This window comes from Rhinatrema bivittatum, chromosome 5 (assembly GCF_901001135.1).
Source record: "Rhinatrema bivittatum chromosome 5, aRhiBiv1.1, whole genome shotgun sequence".
Lineage (NCBI taxonomy): Eukaryota > Metazoa > Chordata > Amphibia > Gymnophiona > Rhinatrematidae > Rhinatrema > Rhinatrema bivittatum.
Window position 1 is genome coordinate 57,093,919 of NC_042619.1, and position 14,713 is coordinate 57,108,631.

General features: G+C 43.3%; 1 pseudogene; it reads right to left on the reverse strand.

Moving 5' to 3' along the window:
• Positions 1-2,995: 2,995 nt before the first annotated feature.
• LOC115092345 lies at positions 2,996-9,119 on the reverse strand (annotated as a pseudogene).
• Between the last annotated feature and the right edge of the window lie 5,594 nt (positions 9,120-14,713).

The window sequence follows — 14,713 nt, forward strand, 5'->3', positions numbered from 1 at the left end:
GTGTGCTGTTTTTCCTGCCCTACCCCAAAACGATAAGAGAACCCCCACGAACAATATCGTGGGGTTTTCCTATCATTTTGGGGGAGCCCCCAATTTCTGAAGATTTTGAAAATATCGTACGATATTTTCAATCGTCCGAGGCCCGATTCACATCCCTATTGTACAATGCCTCATTCCGGCCATAAACAATGGGCTGGTATGGGATGTTTCAGTCATGTCTCTTTCAACTCCCGTATAGGGGCAATAGATACTAGAGATGTGCTTCGTTCTTCGCCCGAATTAGGAAATTGCATGAAATTTCCTAATTCGTTGTGGTTTCGGAAGCCCCGAAACCCGAAATGAAATTTCCCCGAATTTCGGGGAAATTTCGTTTTTCAGGTTTGATACACCACCCCCCCCGGATCCCGATCCCTCCCCAAGACTTACCAACATCCCTGGTGGTCCAGCGGGGTCCCGGGTCCAATTTGCCCTCCGTGCCCGGTGTGCTACTGCAAGCCGTGCGCCTCAAAATGGTGCCGAATAGCCTGAACTACCATGTCACAGGGGCTTTCGGCGCCATTGGTCAGCTCCTGTCACATGGCCATCGGCGCCATCTTGTGCTTTTATCATGTGACAGGAGCTGAGGATGTTGGTAAGTCTTGGGGAGGGATCGGGATGGGGGGGGGGTTGTATATATGAACGAAAAGGCTTCAAAATTATTTTAAATGCTTGGGGTGGGGTTTTTTTTAGCTTCGTTTCCGGATTTGTTTTTCGGCCCGGTTTCGGGTTTCCTCGTTTCATTTTTCGAAAAAACGAAACGAGAAACCCGAATTGTACCACGAAGTATCCGAACCGAAAAACGACCCGGTAGGAAAAAACGAAGCACATCTCGATGCGGGAGAAAATTAATCCTGGAGAAGGCTTGTTGGAATCGTGCCATGAAGAAGAAGGACTCAACCCTCTCCCTTTGCCATTTATAACTTTTTCCCCTGAAGAGCAGAACCCTCCCACTAATCCAGCAGATGCGAGGTCACATGGAACATGACAAGACATCGACTGGTGATGTTGTGTGTTATGCCTCTCGTTCTGAAGCAGCTGCACATGTAGGAATTGCCCCAATACCGGCTGACACTCTCTGTGAAGCTGAGGGAAGCACTGTAACAGAAGCTCAATGGCAGACTGAAGGAACTGTTACACCTTTAGAAGGAATTTCTTTCTCTGAGCTGGTAAGAGTAGTTAATATTACTCTTGAATCTATTTGGGAAGCTATCCAGATTTTAAATAGTAACAAGTCAGTGAAACTTAACCCTGTGGTTAATCAAGTTAATGTTTTAGGGGTACATGTGCAAACACTAGAAAGTGAAATTACTGATCAACAAATATCTTTGGAGAATGTTACAGTCGAACTCTAAAGTGTTACTACATTGTAACAGGAAATCAAATTTGTATATCCAGATTGGAGCAAATGGAGAAGCAAATGCAGAGAAGATATTTACTTTTTATAAATTTTCCCAAGGATCCACTCATCTCTCCTAAAGATATGTGGAAAAAATACCTGCTGGAAGTTCTAAAAATACCTGAGCAAACGTTAACAATGGCTACAAGGGTCTACTATTTTCAGCCCTTCAAAAAAGATATTTCAAATAATGGGAATATGCAAGTTCTTTCCCCACTTGTGCCAGCTGGATAATATCTCACTGCTATTATTGAATCCTCAGAGACTGATTTGGATACTCCTGAAACTATCATAGTAACTTTTCCTATAAAATCAGATCGAGATTAGGTTCTAAGAATGTTCTTTCGACATCGTCAGGAAACCTTCCTAAGTTTGAAAGTTTGTGTACATCCTGATATTGCTAGATCTACTAAAAAGAAGAGGAGGCAATTTTTGTTATTAAGGCCCAAGATGATAGAATCGGGTGCCTTTTTCTTGCTAAAATTTCCCTGCAAACACCTTATTAAATACTAAAATGCTACATATATTTTCTTTTCTCCTGTGTAGTTAACTGCTTTTTTTAAGTGATAAGTTGCCCTCTATACTTACATCTTTTCCTGTTGTAGACAGTTGAGCCTCTAATATACAATATATAATATAATAATGTAATATGGTCTTCATATGTACGCTGGTATTACTTGTTGAAATTTATTTTAAATTTTTCCTGAGGATGTGTTCCTTGGATCTCCATAGTTTGAGGCCTAGGGGACTTGTATTTTCTTTTTCTTTTGTCACCTTGTGGTGCAGCAAAGATCAATGGTAGAAGAGGAGGAGTTGCAGCTAGAGGAGAAGTAGCAGCACGACCTAATGGCTGATTTCCTAGAGGTTGGCCCATGGGACAGCAGTTTGTCTGACCTGGGGCAAGGCCCTCAAGACAAAATGGTGGCCAGTCAGGCAGAGAGGCTGTTGGTACAGCAAAGTCCTCTTGGAGGAGATACATGGCCTCTAGGATGTGGTAAGGCAAGAAGTACAGGGCCTCTTTGACACCATCTGGAAGGAAGTACAGGGCCTCCATGACACCATCAAGGAGGAAATGTAGGGTCTGCAGCATGAGGCTCTGGCCCTTTGCCAAGCAACAGTGGCCCAAACTGCAGTGTGAAGAGAGATGCTGAAGCAAAGGATGCCCCCCCTTCCAGCTGCAGCCATCAGGAGCTCCATGGCATTTCATGGGGCCCTGGATACAGCACCCTCCACTTTATGCCACATCTTGTGCATGGATGGGACATCATCATGCTGGAGGTCCCACTGTGCCCCAGCCACCTGTGCCACCTTGTGCCTGGATTCCACTTCACCATGCACAGAGTCCAACTGCACCACACGTCATGCTGCCGCCACCACCACTACCAGCACCACAGCCTATTCTGCCTCCAGCAGAACATTCGTGCAGCCATGAACTGCAGAGGAACTCCAATTAGGGCAGCCGAAGCCCTTTGAGCTTCCTGAAGCAAGAAAAAGAGGCTGACCCAGAAAGCCATAGTTTCTTTTCTTAGAATGTATTTGTTTCGCCTTTTTTGTAAATAATTACACATTCACCATCTGAAATGTGCTCCTTTCTTGTATAGCCTGCCTTTGACTCTTGGGATACATCTCCTGCAATTGTGTCTGATTCAGCTCCTCTTCCTCCTCCTCATTCTCTTCATCCTGATTCTCTTGTTGGCCCTCTGGAGGAGGCATGCATCTGATTTTGGCAAGGTTATATGGCACAAAGCAGGCTAGAAAAATCTCATAGACTTTAGGTGGGCTGTAAAGAATGCATCTTCTGATCAGTCCAGACAGCAAAAATGTGTTTCAATGACAGCCATGGTCTTCTGGTTTGCCCTGTTGTAGCAACGCTGTAGTCCCTAGGATAGCTATGGGGAGGATCTGGTAGGGATGTGCAGAGCAAAAGTTTATGTTCATAAGCCCATAAGTCGAAAGGGGGGGGTCAATTTCGGTCAATATGGACATATGGAGAATTCCATAAGTTGAGTCTATGTCCATACGTGCAAATAAAAATTTAAACCCCTCACCCTCCTTAATCCCCCCCCCCCCAAGACTTACCAAAACTCCCTGGTAGTCCAGCAGGGAGTCAGGACGCCATTTCTGAACTCCTTTGCAAGGAGCACGTGACGTCGGCGTCACGTCGGAGTGACGCGGCGTCACGTGATTCCCCGCGCGTTCGCTCTGGGACCCTCGTTGCACCCAAAAGGAACTTTTGGCCAGCTTGGGGGGGTCAGGAGGCCTTTTGGGTGCAACGAGGGTCCCGGAGCGAACGTGCAGGGAATCACGTGACGCCGCGTCACTCCGACGTGACGCCGACGTCACGTGCTCCTCGCAAAGGAGTTCAGAAATGGCGTCCTGACTCCCTGCTGGACTACCAGGCAGTATTGGTAAGTCTTGGGGGGGGGATTAAGGAGGGTGAGGGGTTTAAATTTTTATTTAGGATCAACAATCGCGATTTCCAACGTATTCAACATAGCTATGTTGAATAAGTTGGAAATCCGATCGTTTTCGCCTCATCACTTTTTTAAGTTAAAAAACAAAAATAAGTTGCGTTTTACATTTAAGTTCAAAATGAATGCACACCCCTAGGATCTGGTATACCCAGAAAAGCTGGGTTAGATATACCTTTTGGGTTTGAGAATGGGACAGTTCACAGGCCTATAGTGCCAACACTCTGTCAACCTAAATATTAGGGAAACAATAGGAAGCAGTGAACTTGGTGTGTGGTGGAAGTGATAGGTGCCGTCCTACCTAGAAGCCATCCTCCAGTAATGTGTCATTCCTTGAAGCAGTCATGAATTCTTGATTGCAAGAAAATGTAGGCATCATGAATAGATCCTGGAAACCTGTGCATGGCGTTCATGATGATATTTATTTCCTTATACAGAGCATCAGAAATATCAGAAAAGCATGATTATGACAATATAGCATCATTGTGGATGATTCCAGTGGCCTCAATAGCATCCTAGTTCAATTACATAAAATCCAGTATTGCATTATGTTTTTGGTGCCATACAAGACCATTTGATTATGATGGAGTAGAGGCTTGAAACCAGAACATCTTTAAAATGTTTTCTTTGTATTAAATTATTTCACAATGGCTAGTGGGTTTGTTTGTTCCTCATTATACACCATTAGCAATTAGTATTTTAAGTTTCAATAATTGATTACCATGTATAATTTAGCCACTCAGCATGGTTTACATTTAACTTAAATCAAGTCCTAAATAGAACAAACTGATAATGTAATCAGGTATAATTTTAAAGCTAGAGTGGCTTGTAGTACTCTTCATTTTTTTTCATTATTACAAATGCTTGCATTTATAACAGAGCAAGTCAAGAGAGTTTATTTTTAATAGTTTTGAAGGACAAAAAGGTATCACTATAGATAAAATGTCTTGTTTATTTTTCTGTTGCATGTATTTTATTGGTAAAGAAGTGTCAGACAAGTTTGACAGTGTGTATGGAGAATGAACAGCAATTTTCTCCCAGATATTCACCCACATATAAGGCCGGTTCTGTAACTTGGTGGTAGAGATGAGCATATCCCAAATTCATGATCCTGGTCATAAACTGGATTTGTCATATATCATGTTTTGTGATAAATTGTAGAACCAGAAATTCATGTCTTGTTTTTTGAACTGGCAAGTGTACATTCCAACCAAAGCTTAAGGCAAGTTACTGTGAACATAGGGTCCCTAACTCACTACATAATCCCTTGATAGCTATCCTTCTTTTAGCATATTTTTTAACTATAGGTATCAGACTATTCCTGCAGGCTATTTCTCACAGGTTGATCCTGATTGGTCAACAGCTTCCTACAAGAGGCAGCTCTGAACATGGAGCAGTGTGATTTTCCTGAATTAGTTTTGGAGTTAAGTTATGTTTGGAGCTTTCTTCATTTTTGGGTCCTAGCCTGATACTAGGGAAAGTTTTTTTATGTTATGAGTGTTGGAAGTGGTAGAGATTTTGGAGGTGTCATTTCCAACTTCTGACGCTTAGTTCAGTAGCAGGGAAGGGACTATGCCCTTGCCAGCACCTTCAAGGATCTGAAAGGGATTTTCTCAGTGGCATGAAGAGGAAGTTGGAAGATTTTTCAAGTTTTGTCTTTTAACTGAGATTTCGTGTGTTTGAGACCTGCTCCTGTCTGAGGAAGCTGTTACTCCTGCCTTGGAAGTGCAGCAAGGTGCTGCGATTCCCTCTGTCCAGTCAAACAAGGGACTGCAGTGATTTGTGAATGTACTGAAAATGTTGCACTCGACCAGTGCAGGTCGTGGGTTGCGGATTCATCCCGCGACCAGCCCCCTTTATCTCTCTTCCAGCTTGTAGCACTGCTTCCGACGCCGAAGACGCAGCTGCCCACTGTAAAGGCCCAAAGCGCGGAACTAAGGCCGCCGCTCAGCAACACCTTTTAAAGGTCCCATGGTTGGAGAAAACACTGTGGCGCCCACTGATGACATCACAGGCCCCCAGTAGTTAAGGCCTGCTCGAACCTGCTACAGATGCCAGGGCACAGGTCCTGCTCTTTGAGCTACTGGTTGCTATGGTATGCTGATTCCTGTTCTGCCTATGTTGCTGGTGCCTGTTCCTGCTTCCTTGGTGTTCCTGTGTCTTGCCTGGTGGCCCCTGTCCATCTCCCCATCTTCAGCTGTTCTTCCTAGTCTTCTTCCCTCTGGATTGACTCTCTGGCTTGGAACCTTGGCTTGCCTCCTGATTTCATTTTCATTTGGATTCTTGGCTGACCTCAGACCTCCTCTCGACCTTGCTGATTGCTGCCCGCCCCAATCTCGGCCTGTCTTCGACTCTGCTGTCTAACGCATGCTCCTACCCCGGTCTGAACGGATTGTCTTCACCTTGCTGGTCTTTGTCCTCTACATTGGATTCTTTACAACCCAGAAGCCCATGCCTAAGTCCAGCTGGCCCCGGCACCCAAGGGCTCAACCTGTGGGGAATGTAGGCTGGTAGTGGTGAAACTCCAGTTGGGCCTCTGCACTGACCAGCTCCACCTTCTGATGGTGAGGACCTGTGGGGCTCCTCCCCATGGGTAGCGCTAACCTCACCTCAGCCCAAGGGTCCACAATTGCAACAGAAAATAAGTATTTTGGTTATTTTTACATAGATATTTGTTCCCTCTATTTTAAGAGGAATTATTATATGGAGCCATCATTTCCTGCCCACTTACAGGAGAGAGAGAGAGAGAGAGAACATTTGGAACATTTTTGGGGTGGACTTTTCCCACCAGAGGTCCAGCAGAAGAGTTTTACCATCAGAGAATAGATAGGAGATTCTAGCTCTGCTGGAGCCCATATTCTTACTGCTCAGGAATGATGTTTTTTTTTTTACTAGTGTGCCATCCAAAGAGACATTGACCCAGCCATAACAATTTAGAAAATTGACACTTTGGGCTGTTTAGTTTTGTGTCGGGATTAGCTGAAGAGTTGTGTTACCAATTAGACTTTAAGTAATTTTTTTAGTTGCAGTATTTTATTTATTTATTTATTTATTGGGTGCATGCTCCAAAGAGAGACTAACACAATTACATTCATAATTAAAGCAGAAACATAAAATAATATAGTACACATAAAAATATCACAAATAATATGACCTATCCATTATTTCCCTTTACAGTTTACAGCATCAAACCTTTGTCTAGTCATTGCTTCATTGTTTTTCTAATAACATATTCACTCTGTTGTATGGATTGATTGAGGCAAGGTGTTCCACAGAATAGGACCGGCAACTGATATAGCTCTCCCATGTACTTCTCCTAAGTGTGCCTGTTGGATCATAGAGACAACTTCTAAACCTTGGTTTACGATCTTAAATAAACAGTCATTAATATAATGTTTTGTGATAAACAGTAGAACCAGAAATTCAAGTCTTGTTTTTGAACAGGCAAGTGTACATTTCAACATAATACACAAAAGCTAAAGTGAATAAGTCACTTTAGAAGGAACAGCTACAGGACGACTCTGAACTGATGTCTCAAAATATTAAAAATTGTAGATCCAGAAATATATAGCATGACAACATTGGTTCCTTTAAATGGTCAACCACAAAAGCATGAACATGACATTTCAGAAGGTCTACAATCAAGTTGTTCATGTTGTTTTGTCAAATGATAGCACATACTATTTTCATTGTAGGCTGAAACTGTAAAAACAATGGAAATTGTTTGTATCTCTTGTGTTTACAAATCCTTTTGAACTCTTACTAGTTACTTATAGACATACCTTGTAGTTTCCAGGTCATATTTTCAAATTGACACAGAGCTCCTGTCAAGCAAAGGTGCTTCAAAAGACATGAGTGTTGCGTCCGTTGGTCGCAGACAGCTGCGACTGCTCTGCCTTACCTCTTTTCTACCCTTTTCCTCCTCCTTGGGCAAGATGGCTGCCTCCGGTGCCGAGTGCCGAAGCCCTCGGCATCTCCAACTCAACATGGGCGTCCCAATCCACCATGCTCCTACCCGTGGCTTCCTAGGGTGCGCGCGTGCACGTTGCCCACGCTTAAGTACACGTCATGGCAGGAACCTCGGGGGCGTCCCGACCACATGACGTCAATACCTCTGGGTATTTAAGCCTCCGCTACGCTACCTACATTGAGTTTGCAAGGACTTCAGTTTAGCTACTCTGACCACTCTAAGCTGCTCGCTTAGATGCCTTTCTACCCTCCGGGGAATCTTGCTCCTGACGAAGCTCTAGGCACCCACCCCTCGGGAGCCCCTCGCTTCCAACAACCCTTTGGGGTTTCTACTATCTAGACAACCGCTCCTCAGGGGTCTCTCTCTATTTATTTCAGGATCTTCTGCACTATCTGGTAATTGCTCCTCGAGGGCCTATCAGTCCAGTCTATCCTGCACTGCGGACCTTCGGTCCCACCATCTCCACTACCAGGAAGACGCCCGCACTATACTCCTGTGAGTACTTCTACGATCCACTTCTCCAACTCCACTCACCAGGCTCGGCAATTCCCGCATTGCGGGTTCCTAGCTACCTTGAACATCTGGGTGAGACTTCTACATCTGAGACTGTCTGAGCGCATTGGCACCTTGCTGGACTTCAGTGCTGTTCCTTTCTGCCTCATACCATCTATCTCCAGCAGTACAAGAAAGCTTTCCACCTACAAGTGTCTGCTCTCTGAGTTTAGCCTATCGCTGTGGTTCCCAACGGGGCCCCTCCCCGTGGGAGGAGTCATCTCAACTGCGACTAAGGGTCCACACGATGCCGCAAACACAACAAAGAGAAGCACTTCTCTATCAGCTTGGCTAAATGTGTCAAATGTATTGGACTCTTCTAGAATTAGAAGCTTCTGTAGCTCATCAGAGATAGAAAATTCATCATAGAAGTCATCCAAATTCGTAACAATATGTCCACTTTCTCTCACAATTTCTTTGCAGGAAATCAAAGAATGAAATTGATATCTCTGTACATGGAACATCTTTTGCTTCAACTTTCTTCATCTCTGTACCTAATATCATCTACTGTCCTGAAGAAACTGAGAGTATCTTCAAATAAGAAATTACATTTGGATCTTTAAAAAAGACCAGGATGAAATCATTCTTTTGATAACGCCTAGAAATATTAGTCAAAACTGAAAGCTTGAACTATGATTCTACCATACATAGACCATTTCAATAACATTTCTTGCATATACATGTTCTCCATCCAGTAAAATATCTTAACAGGGAGAAAGCAGAAAGTGAAATTCACAGATGATTTAGCAGCTCTATCCAACATTTTACCCACCACCACAACCGCATTACGTTGCCAGTAAATTTATGTTGAACACATAATCAGAGTGTTCAGCCTATTTTTTTCAAGAGAACAGGTACCCTCAAGCTAGGACATCCCAAGCATAAATACAGTGGAATCTGTAACCAAAGAGAGAGTGAGAGACTGTGACTGGGTACCCACACCTGTGAGCCTAGGAACCTGGAGGTTTATCATTCTTCCCATCAGAATGAACCCTGGCACCCTGTTGATCTACTATGACTGTACGGGTGTAAGTTGAAGAGAGGAACTAGGAATAAGATTGACCCTAAGGACAACAGTGTGCCCCTGTCTTCTAGGAGATCTCCAAAGAGGGGGTTACATTACAATTGAGTACAATAGGTATTTCTCTCCCCCAGAAGGCTTATAATCCAAGGGCCTGATTTATTAAATATTTTCTCCTATTCTGTGTCTATGGGAAAGGAGCTTAGTAAATCAGACCCTAAGTTTGCACCTGGTAAAGTTAGTTAGCCAATGTAACAATGAGCATCAAGAGGAAAAGCGGGACTTGAATCTTAGCATCCTTGTTTGCAATCTGCTACTCTAATCACAAAGCTACTCATTCACAAATCTGACAACTGGAACAACTAACTGGCTTATTTTTAAATATTTCCAGGACAGGCTGATCCATTTTGTTATGCTCCTGCCCACAGACACCATCCCGCAGATAGGCTGTCCACCTACCGCTATCACCGCTGCTGGGATGCCACGCACCACGGCCCAATGCCACCAGACTCTGCCTCAGTGCGGCTTGGACTACCATACTGCTTCCATCCTGAGTTGCCACGGCCGCTGCCTCCACTCTTGCGGTGGAGGGGACACAGTCAGGATTCCCCCCGTGGCAGAAAGCTGCCATCATCCCTCCATCTCTAAAGCCCGTGCTGCCACCGGGACCTCGTTTCTCGTGGCCCTAGTGCTGCTGCCACTGCCTGTTCTTCTCTTTGTGGAAGGGATGCTGCCACCACTATCTGCCTGGCCTCCCATGTGGCATGGATGCCGCTGCAGTCCTCTGACTCCTGGCTTCCTCTAGGTGCGGGCACACACCTCTTTTTCAGTATTTAAAGGGCCAGCAGTGGGAAAAGCACTGTGGCCCCAACGGATTACATCATCAGTCTTTGCCTGGATCAGCCCTATAAAAGGGCTCTGCTTCTTTCCCTCAGGGCCTTTGGATCTGGTTTTCATAGTAGTCTGTGGTCTTTGTTCCAATCCAGGTCCTCCATGGTCTTCCTGTGCCTTGATGGATCTTCGTTCCATGTTCTTCGTGTTCCTGGTCTCCTTCATCTTGATGTTCCTGGTCTTGTCCCTCATCAGAGCTCCTTCGTCACTTGTTCCTTGATCCTGATGTTCCAGATGTCCTGCTGTTCAGTCATCCTGATGTTCCATGTCCTGATGTCCAGAGGTCCTGACATTCCTGATGTCAAATATTCCAGTCCTGAATCTGTTTTCCTCATCTCCAGCTCTTCATCCAGTTCCCAGGTTCCTTGTCTGCTCATCTTTTCTGGCATGCCACCATTATGGTCCATGACTAGCCCATGGGGGGGGGGGCTGTGTAGGGTATCTTGTGGTACAAGGCCTACCTTCTTGTCTGCAGCGCAAGCCTCTGGAAGGCTCCTGTTTTTAATGCCTAGCTTCTGAATCCTGAGTCTTGAATCCTGAGTCTTGAATCCTGTTCCTTGTGCCTGCTTCCGTCCATGCCCAAGACTCTGCCAGAACCTACTCTGCTTCAGCGTGGTCCGCAACCAGCCACAGGCGGCTGTGTAGGGCCTCTCCTGAATCTTCGTCATGTCCTGGCGTCAAGTTCCACTCCTGCACCTGGAGTCTGCTTTGCTTTCGGTGTGGTCCGTGACCAGCCATGGACGGCTGTGTAGGGCGCACTGCGATGCAGCACTCACCCAGTACTTTCTCCTGAATCTTGAACCATTGCCTGAAACCTCCAAGTATCCTGAAACCTTGTCTGAGTCTTCTGAGCAACCTTAATCCTTGTCTGAGTCTTCTGAGTAACCTGAATCCTTGTCTGTGTCCTCCGAGTATCCTGAGTCTACGTCTGAGTCCTCCGAGTATCCTGAATCTACATCCAAGTCTTCTGAATATCTTGAGTCTTCGTCTGAATCTTCTGAATATCCTGAGTCTTCATCTGAGTCTTTTTGTTCCTGCCCTCAGCCTCTGTCTGGCCTCACGCACTCATCGTTCCCAAGCGGTGGGTCCGGAAGGGCTATTGAGTGGCCAGAGGGCTACTCTCGAGACCAGCATTGTGTTGCTGTGTCTCATTGGTGTGTGTAGGTCCAGTGGAGGGCTGAGCCTTTCTTGCTCATGTTCCAGTTGTTCCTTGCCTTGTCTTCAGTCCAGCCTTGTTCCTGCTCTGCCTGTGCTGGTACTCTCTCACCTCCCACAGTGTGCATCTTGGGGCTCCTCCCTGAGCCGTCCCATGGCCCAAGCATTCACAATCCCCCTTGAAAAGTGACCGCGCCTCCACTACTCGCAACACATTTCTGGGTTTGCATATATGAACTTTTAGCTTTACTTCTATTTTGCAGTGATTACAAAGAAATGGAAAAGGCAAAGATATAACTGTTATATTGTAGCACCAAAACAGTACAGGCAAAGGCCATGATTTGCATGCAAGTCTTTCATAGCAAAACAACTTGAAGTAATGGGAAAACTCCAAACAAATCAGAAAAAGAAAGGCATAATATTCACTTTAAACAGAGATTAAAGGCACATAAGTGAGTTAGATAGCCAGAGTCCCCTGAAAAGTCCCTTATATGTACACAGGGGTTCCATGTGCACAGAGGGGAAAAACAAGAGATATTATATTCATATTTCTTTCCCCTTGAAGTGAAGCACTGCTTCTTGACCCTCTTCATCCTCTCCCAGTTTACAATTCTTGCCTTCTTGAGCTATCTCCTGAGATTTGGGATCCCTCAAATCCATTAATGGAGTGGAAGGATCCCAGTTGTGTCTTAGCCCCTCGATGTCTTGGTGCTGAGTGTTCATGAGCTCCCTCCCTATATTTTGGATGGTTGATGCTGTACTCTTGTTTAACTGCCATTGCTGAGTCTCCAAAATGCTAATGTGAAACTGTCTCACCTTTCTTCTGGGCAGTTGGTTGAAGGCTCATAGTTTTGTTCCAATAATTGACTATTTTCCTCCCAGAGGTAAAAACCTTTGCAGGGGAAAGAAAGGGAGAGAGTCAACCCCAGCATGTCTGAAACTTTACTGCTACTTCTGCTCCTTTAATGTTTATTAATTATTTATAGGCTTAATGAAAACATCATGTTTCAACATTTTATGATAGATGCAGATGAGACCTTCTATTACAGTGGACCAAGCAAGAGAAATTTGATATGACCTTAAACTGCTTGTTTATCGATATTTAATAGGTAAGTAGAGAACAGTTTATAATAAGTAGAAACAGTGACATATGAAAATCAGTTATTTTTGCTTGCAAAAGGAATTTCATATTATTATATTGCATTCAAAGCAGATAAACTAAAAATTGAAATAGCTTCATCTCTTTTACACATTGGTGTTTTTAAGATAACAATAATAGGAATTGTAGCCACACCTGTTCAAATAAGATTATGAATGTTGATGCTCATAGACATGCAAAAAGATTAATGGTAGTATATATTAAAAAGTAACTGGAAACTTCTTTATAGTTTTTAGCTTTCAAAATTTTAAACATATCATGTAGCAATAGGAACCCAGGTTGAGATTGTATTATTGAACCATAACTAAAGCAGAACAAAGGTTCATCTTTCTTGGTATCCTGTACAAAATTGCATTGTAGGATCGATGTTAGGATTAGCTACAGAAACAAACAGGTGAGAAAGCTAAAACTTGAAAATGTTATGAAACAAAGCAGCAATATAAAATTTGGACCCATTTCTATAAATCCATTGTAAATATAGACGATGGTTTATTTATTTATTTATTTATTTATTTATTTATTTCGGATTTTTATATACCGGCATTCTCAATACAAGTATCGAATCAGGTCGGTTTACATAGAACAAAACTGTCGCAATAAAGGCGTTACATTAAACAGCGTTTACAATGAAACCATTAAAATAACACTGCTAGGACTCAATGATTAATTTGACAGTTAAAAATTAACAAACCTGTTAAGATCCTTATTTTTGTTTCTCATTTTCTTTTCTTTTCTTGAGGTGATAGCCATGTTTACTGTTTTTGAAAGCTCCTCCTACTTGACTATTAGACAAGTGGAGGAGTAGCCTAGGAGTCAGAGTAGCAGACTGCAAGCCAGGGTTCAAATTCTGCTGCTGCTCCTTGAGACCTTAGTCAAGTCCCTTTAAGTACTTTTGCCTCAGGTACAAATGATTGTAAGCCCTCTGGGGATAGGGACATAGCTCCAGCACCTGAATGTAATCCACTTTGAAGTACCTGAAAGGTAGAATATTTAAATAAGTATTATCATCATATACCTGGATGATTTTGTGTTTATCCTGATGCTGGCACCTAATGGATGCATATAAACTATGAATATAGCAAAAATAGCTAAAGAACTAGAAATGCTGAAACATACAGAGCTATAATCTCAAAGGAAATCCTTACTCCCAACATTTTATTTGTATAAGTAATAAAATGAAAAAAATAAATACAATAACCAAAAAAAAAGCAAGAAAAATAAAATGAAACAAATATTTGTTTCCATGTACTCTCCTAATGAGGGTTTCTATTAGTGTGTAGGGAACTGTAGTAGTCTGGTTTGTTCACATTCCCCAGAAGGAAGCACATTGGTGTCATAGGCTCAGTTTGATATTTACAGACCTGCCTTTTCATAGGAAGAGCTGTTGTTTAAGTCCTGGGAGTTTTTGAGTTACTTCACAAAATGTCTAGCAGTGGAAGGAGTGTGGGTTTCAATATGCCACCAAAAATTAACATTAAGGTGAGTAGAGAGCTTCCAACTCATTAAGACCTGTGGAATGGCAATGGATTTAAGAAAATTGTACAGTTTTGCTTGCAGAATTAGGAGTGGAGAATAAATAGCTAAAGATTTAACAATAATAACATTATAAGACAACGGTAGACTTAAGGGAATCATTTATGATATATTGTCCCACACCGTGCTCCAAAACAAGTATGTATCAGAGCAGTGATATAGCATTTGAGAAAGAGATGCCTTGGGCATGCCACAAAACCAACATGAGTGTGACATATACAATTTCAATCTGTAAAGGGACCATGGAGTCCAAATTGAACAGTGAGCTAAAAAGAAGAGAGATTGTGTTATTTGAGTGCAAGAGAATGCCGGAACCAGTTCCATGGTTCCAGTTCTCTTGCACTTGAGTGCAAGAGAACTGGAACCATGGAACATCCTCTGATAGAGAAAGTTCCTGTGACCAAACTCTCTCCAAGCCCACATGTCTAAAAAACTGTTTAAGCTTAAGGTATTTATAGATAGTAGATGCAAAATGACCTTGGGAAAGGAAAAGCCAGAAAAGAGAGAGTAGTTGAGGATAGATAGA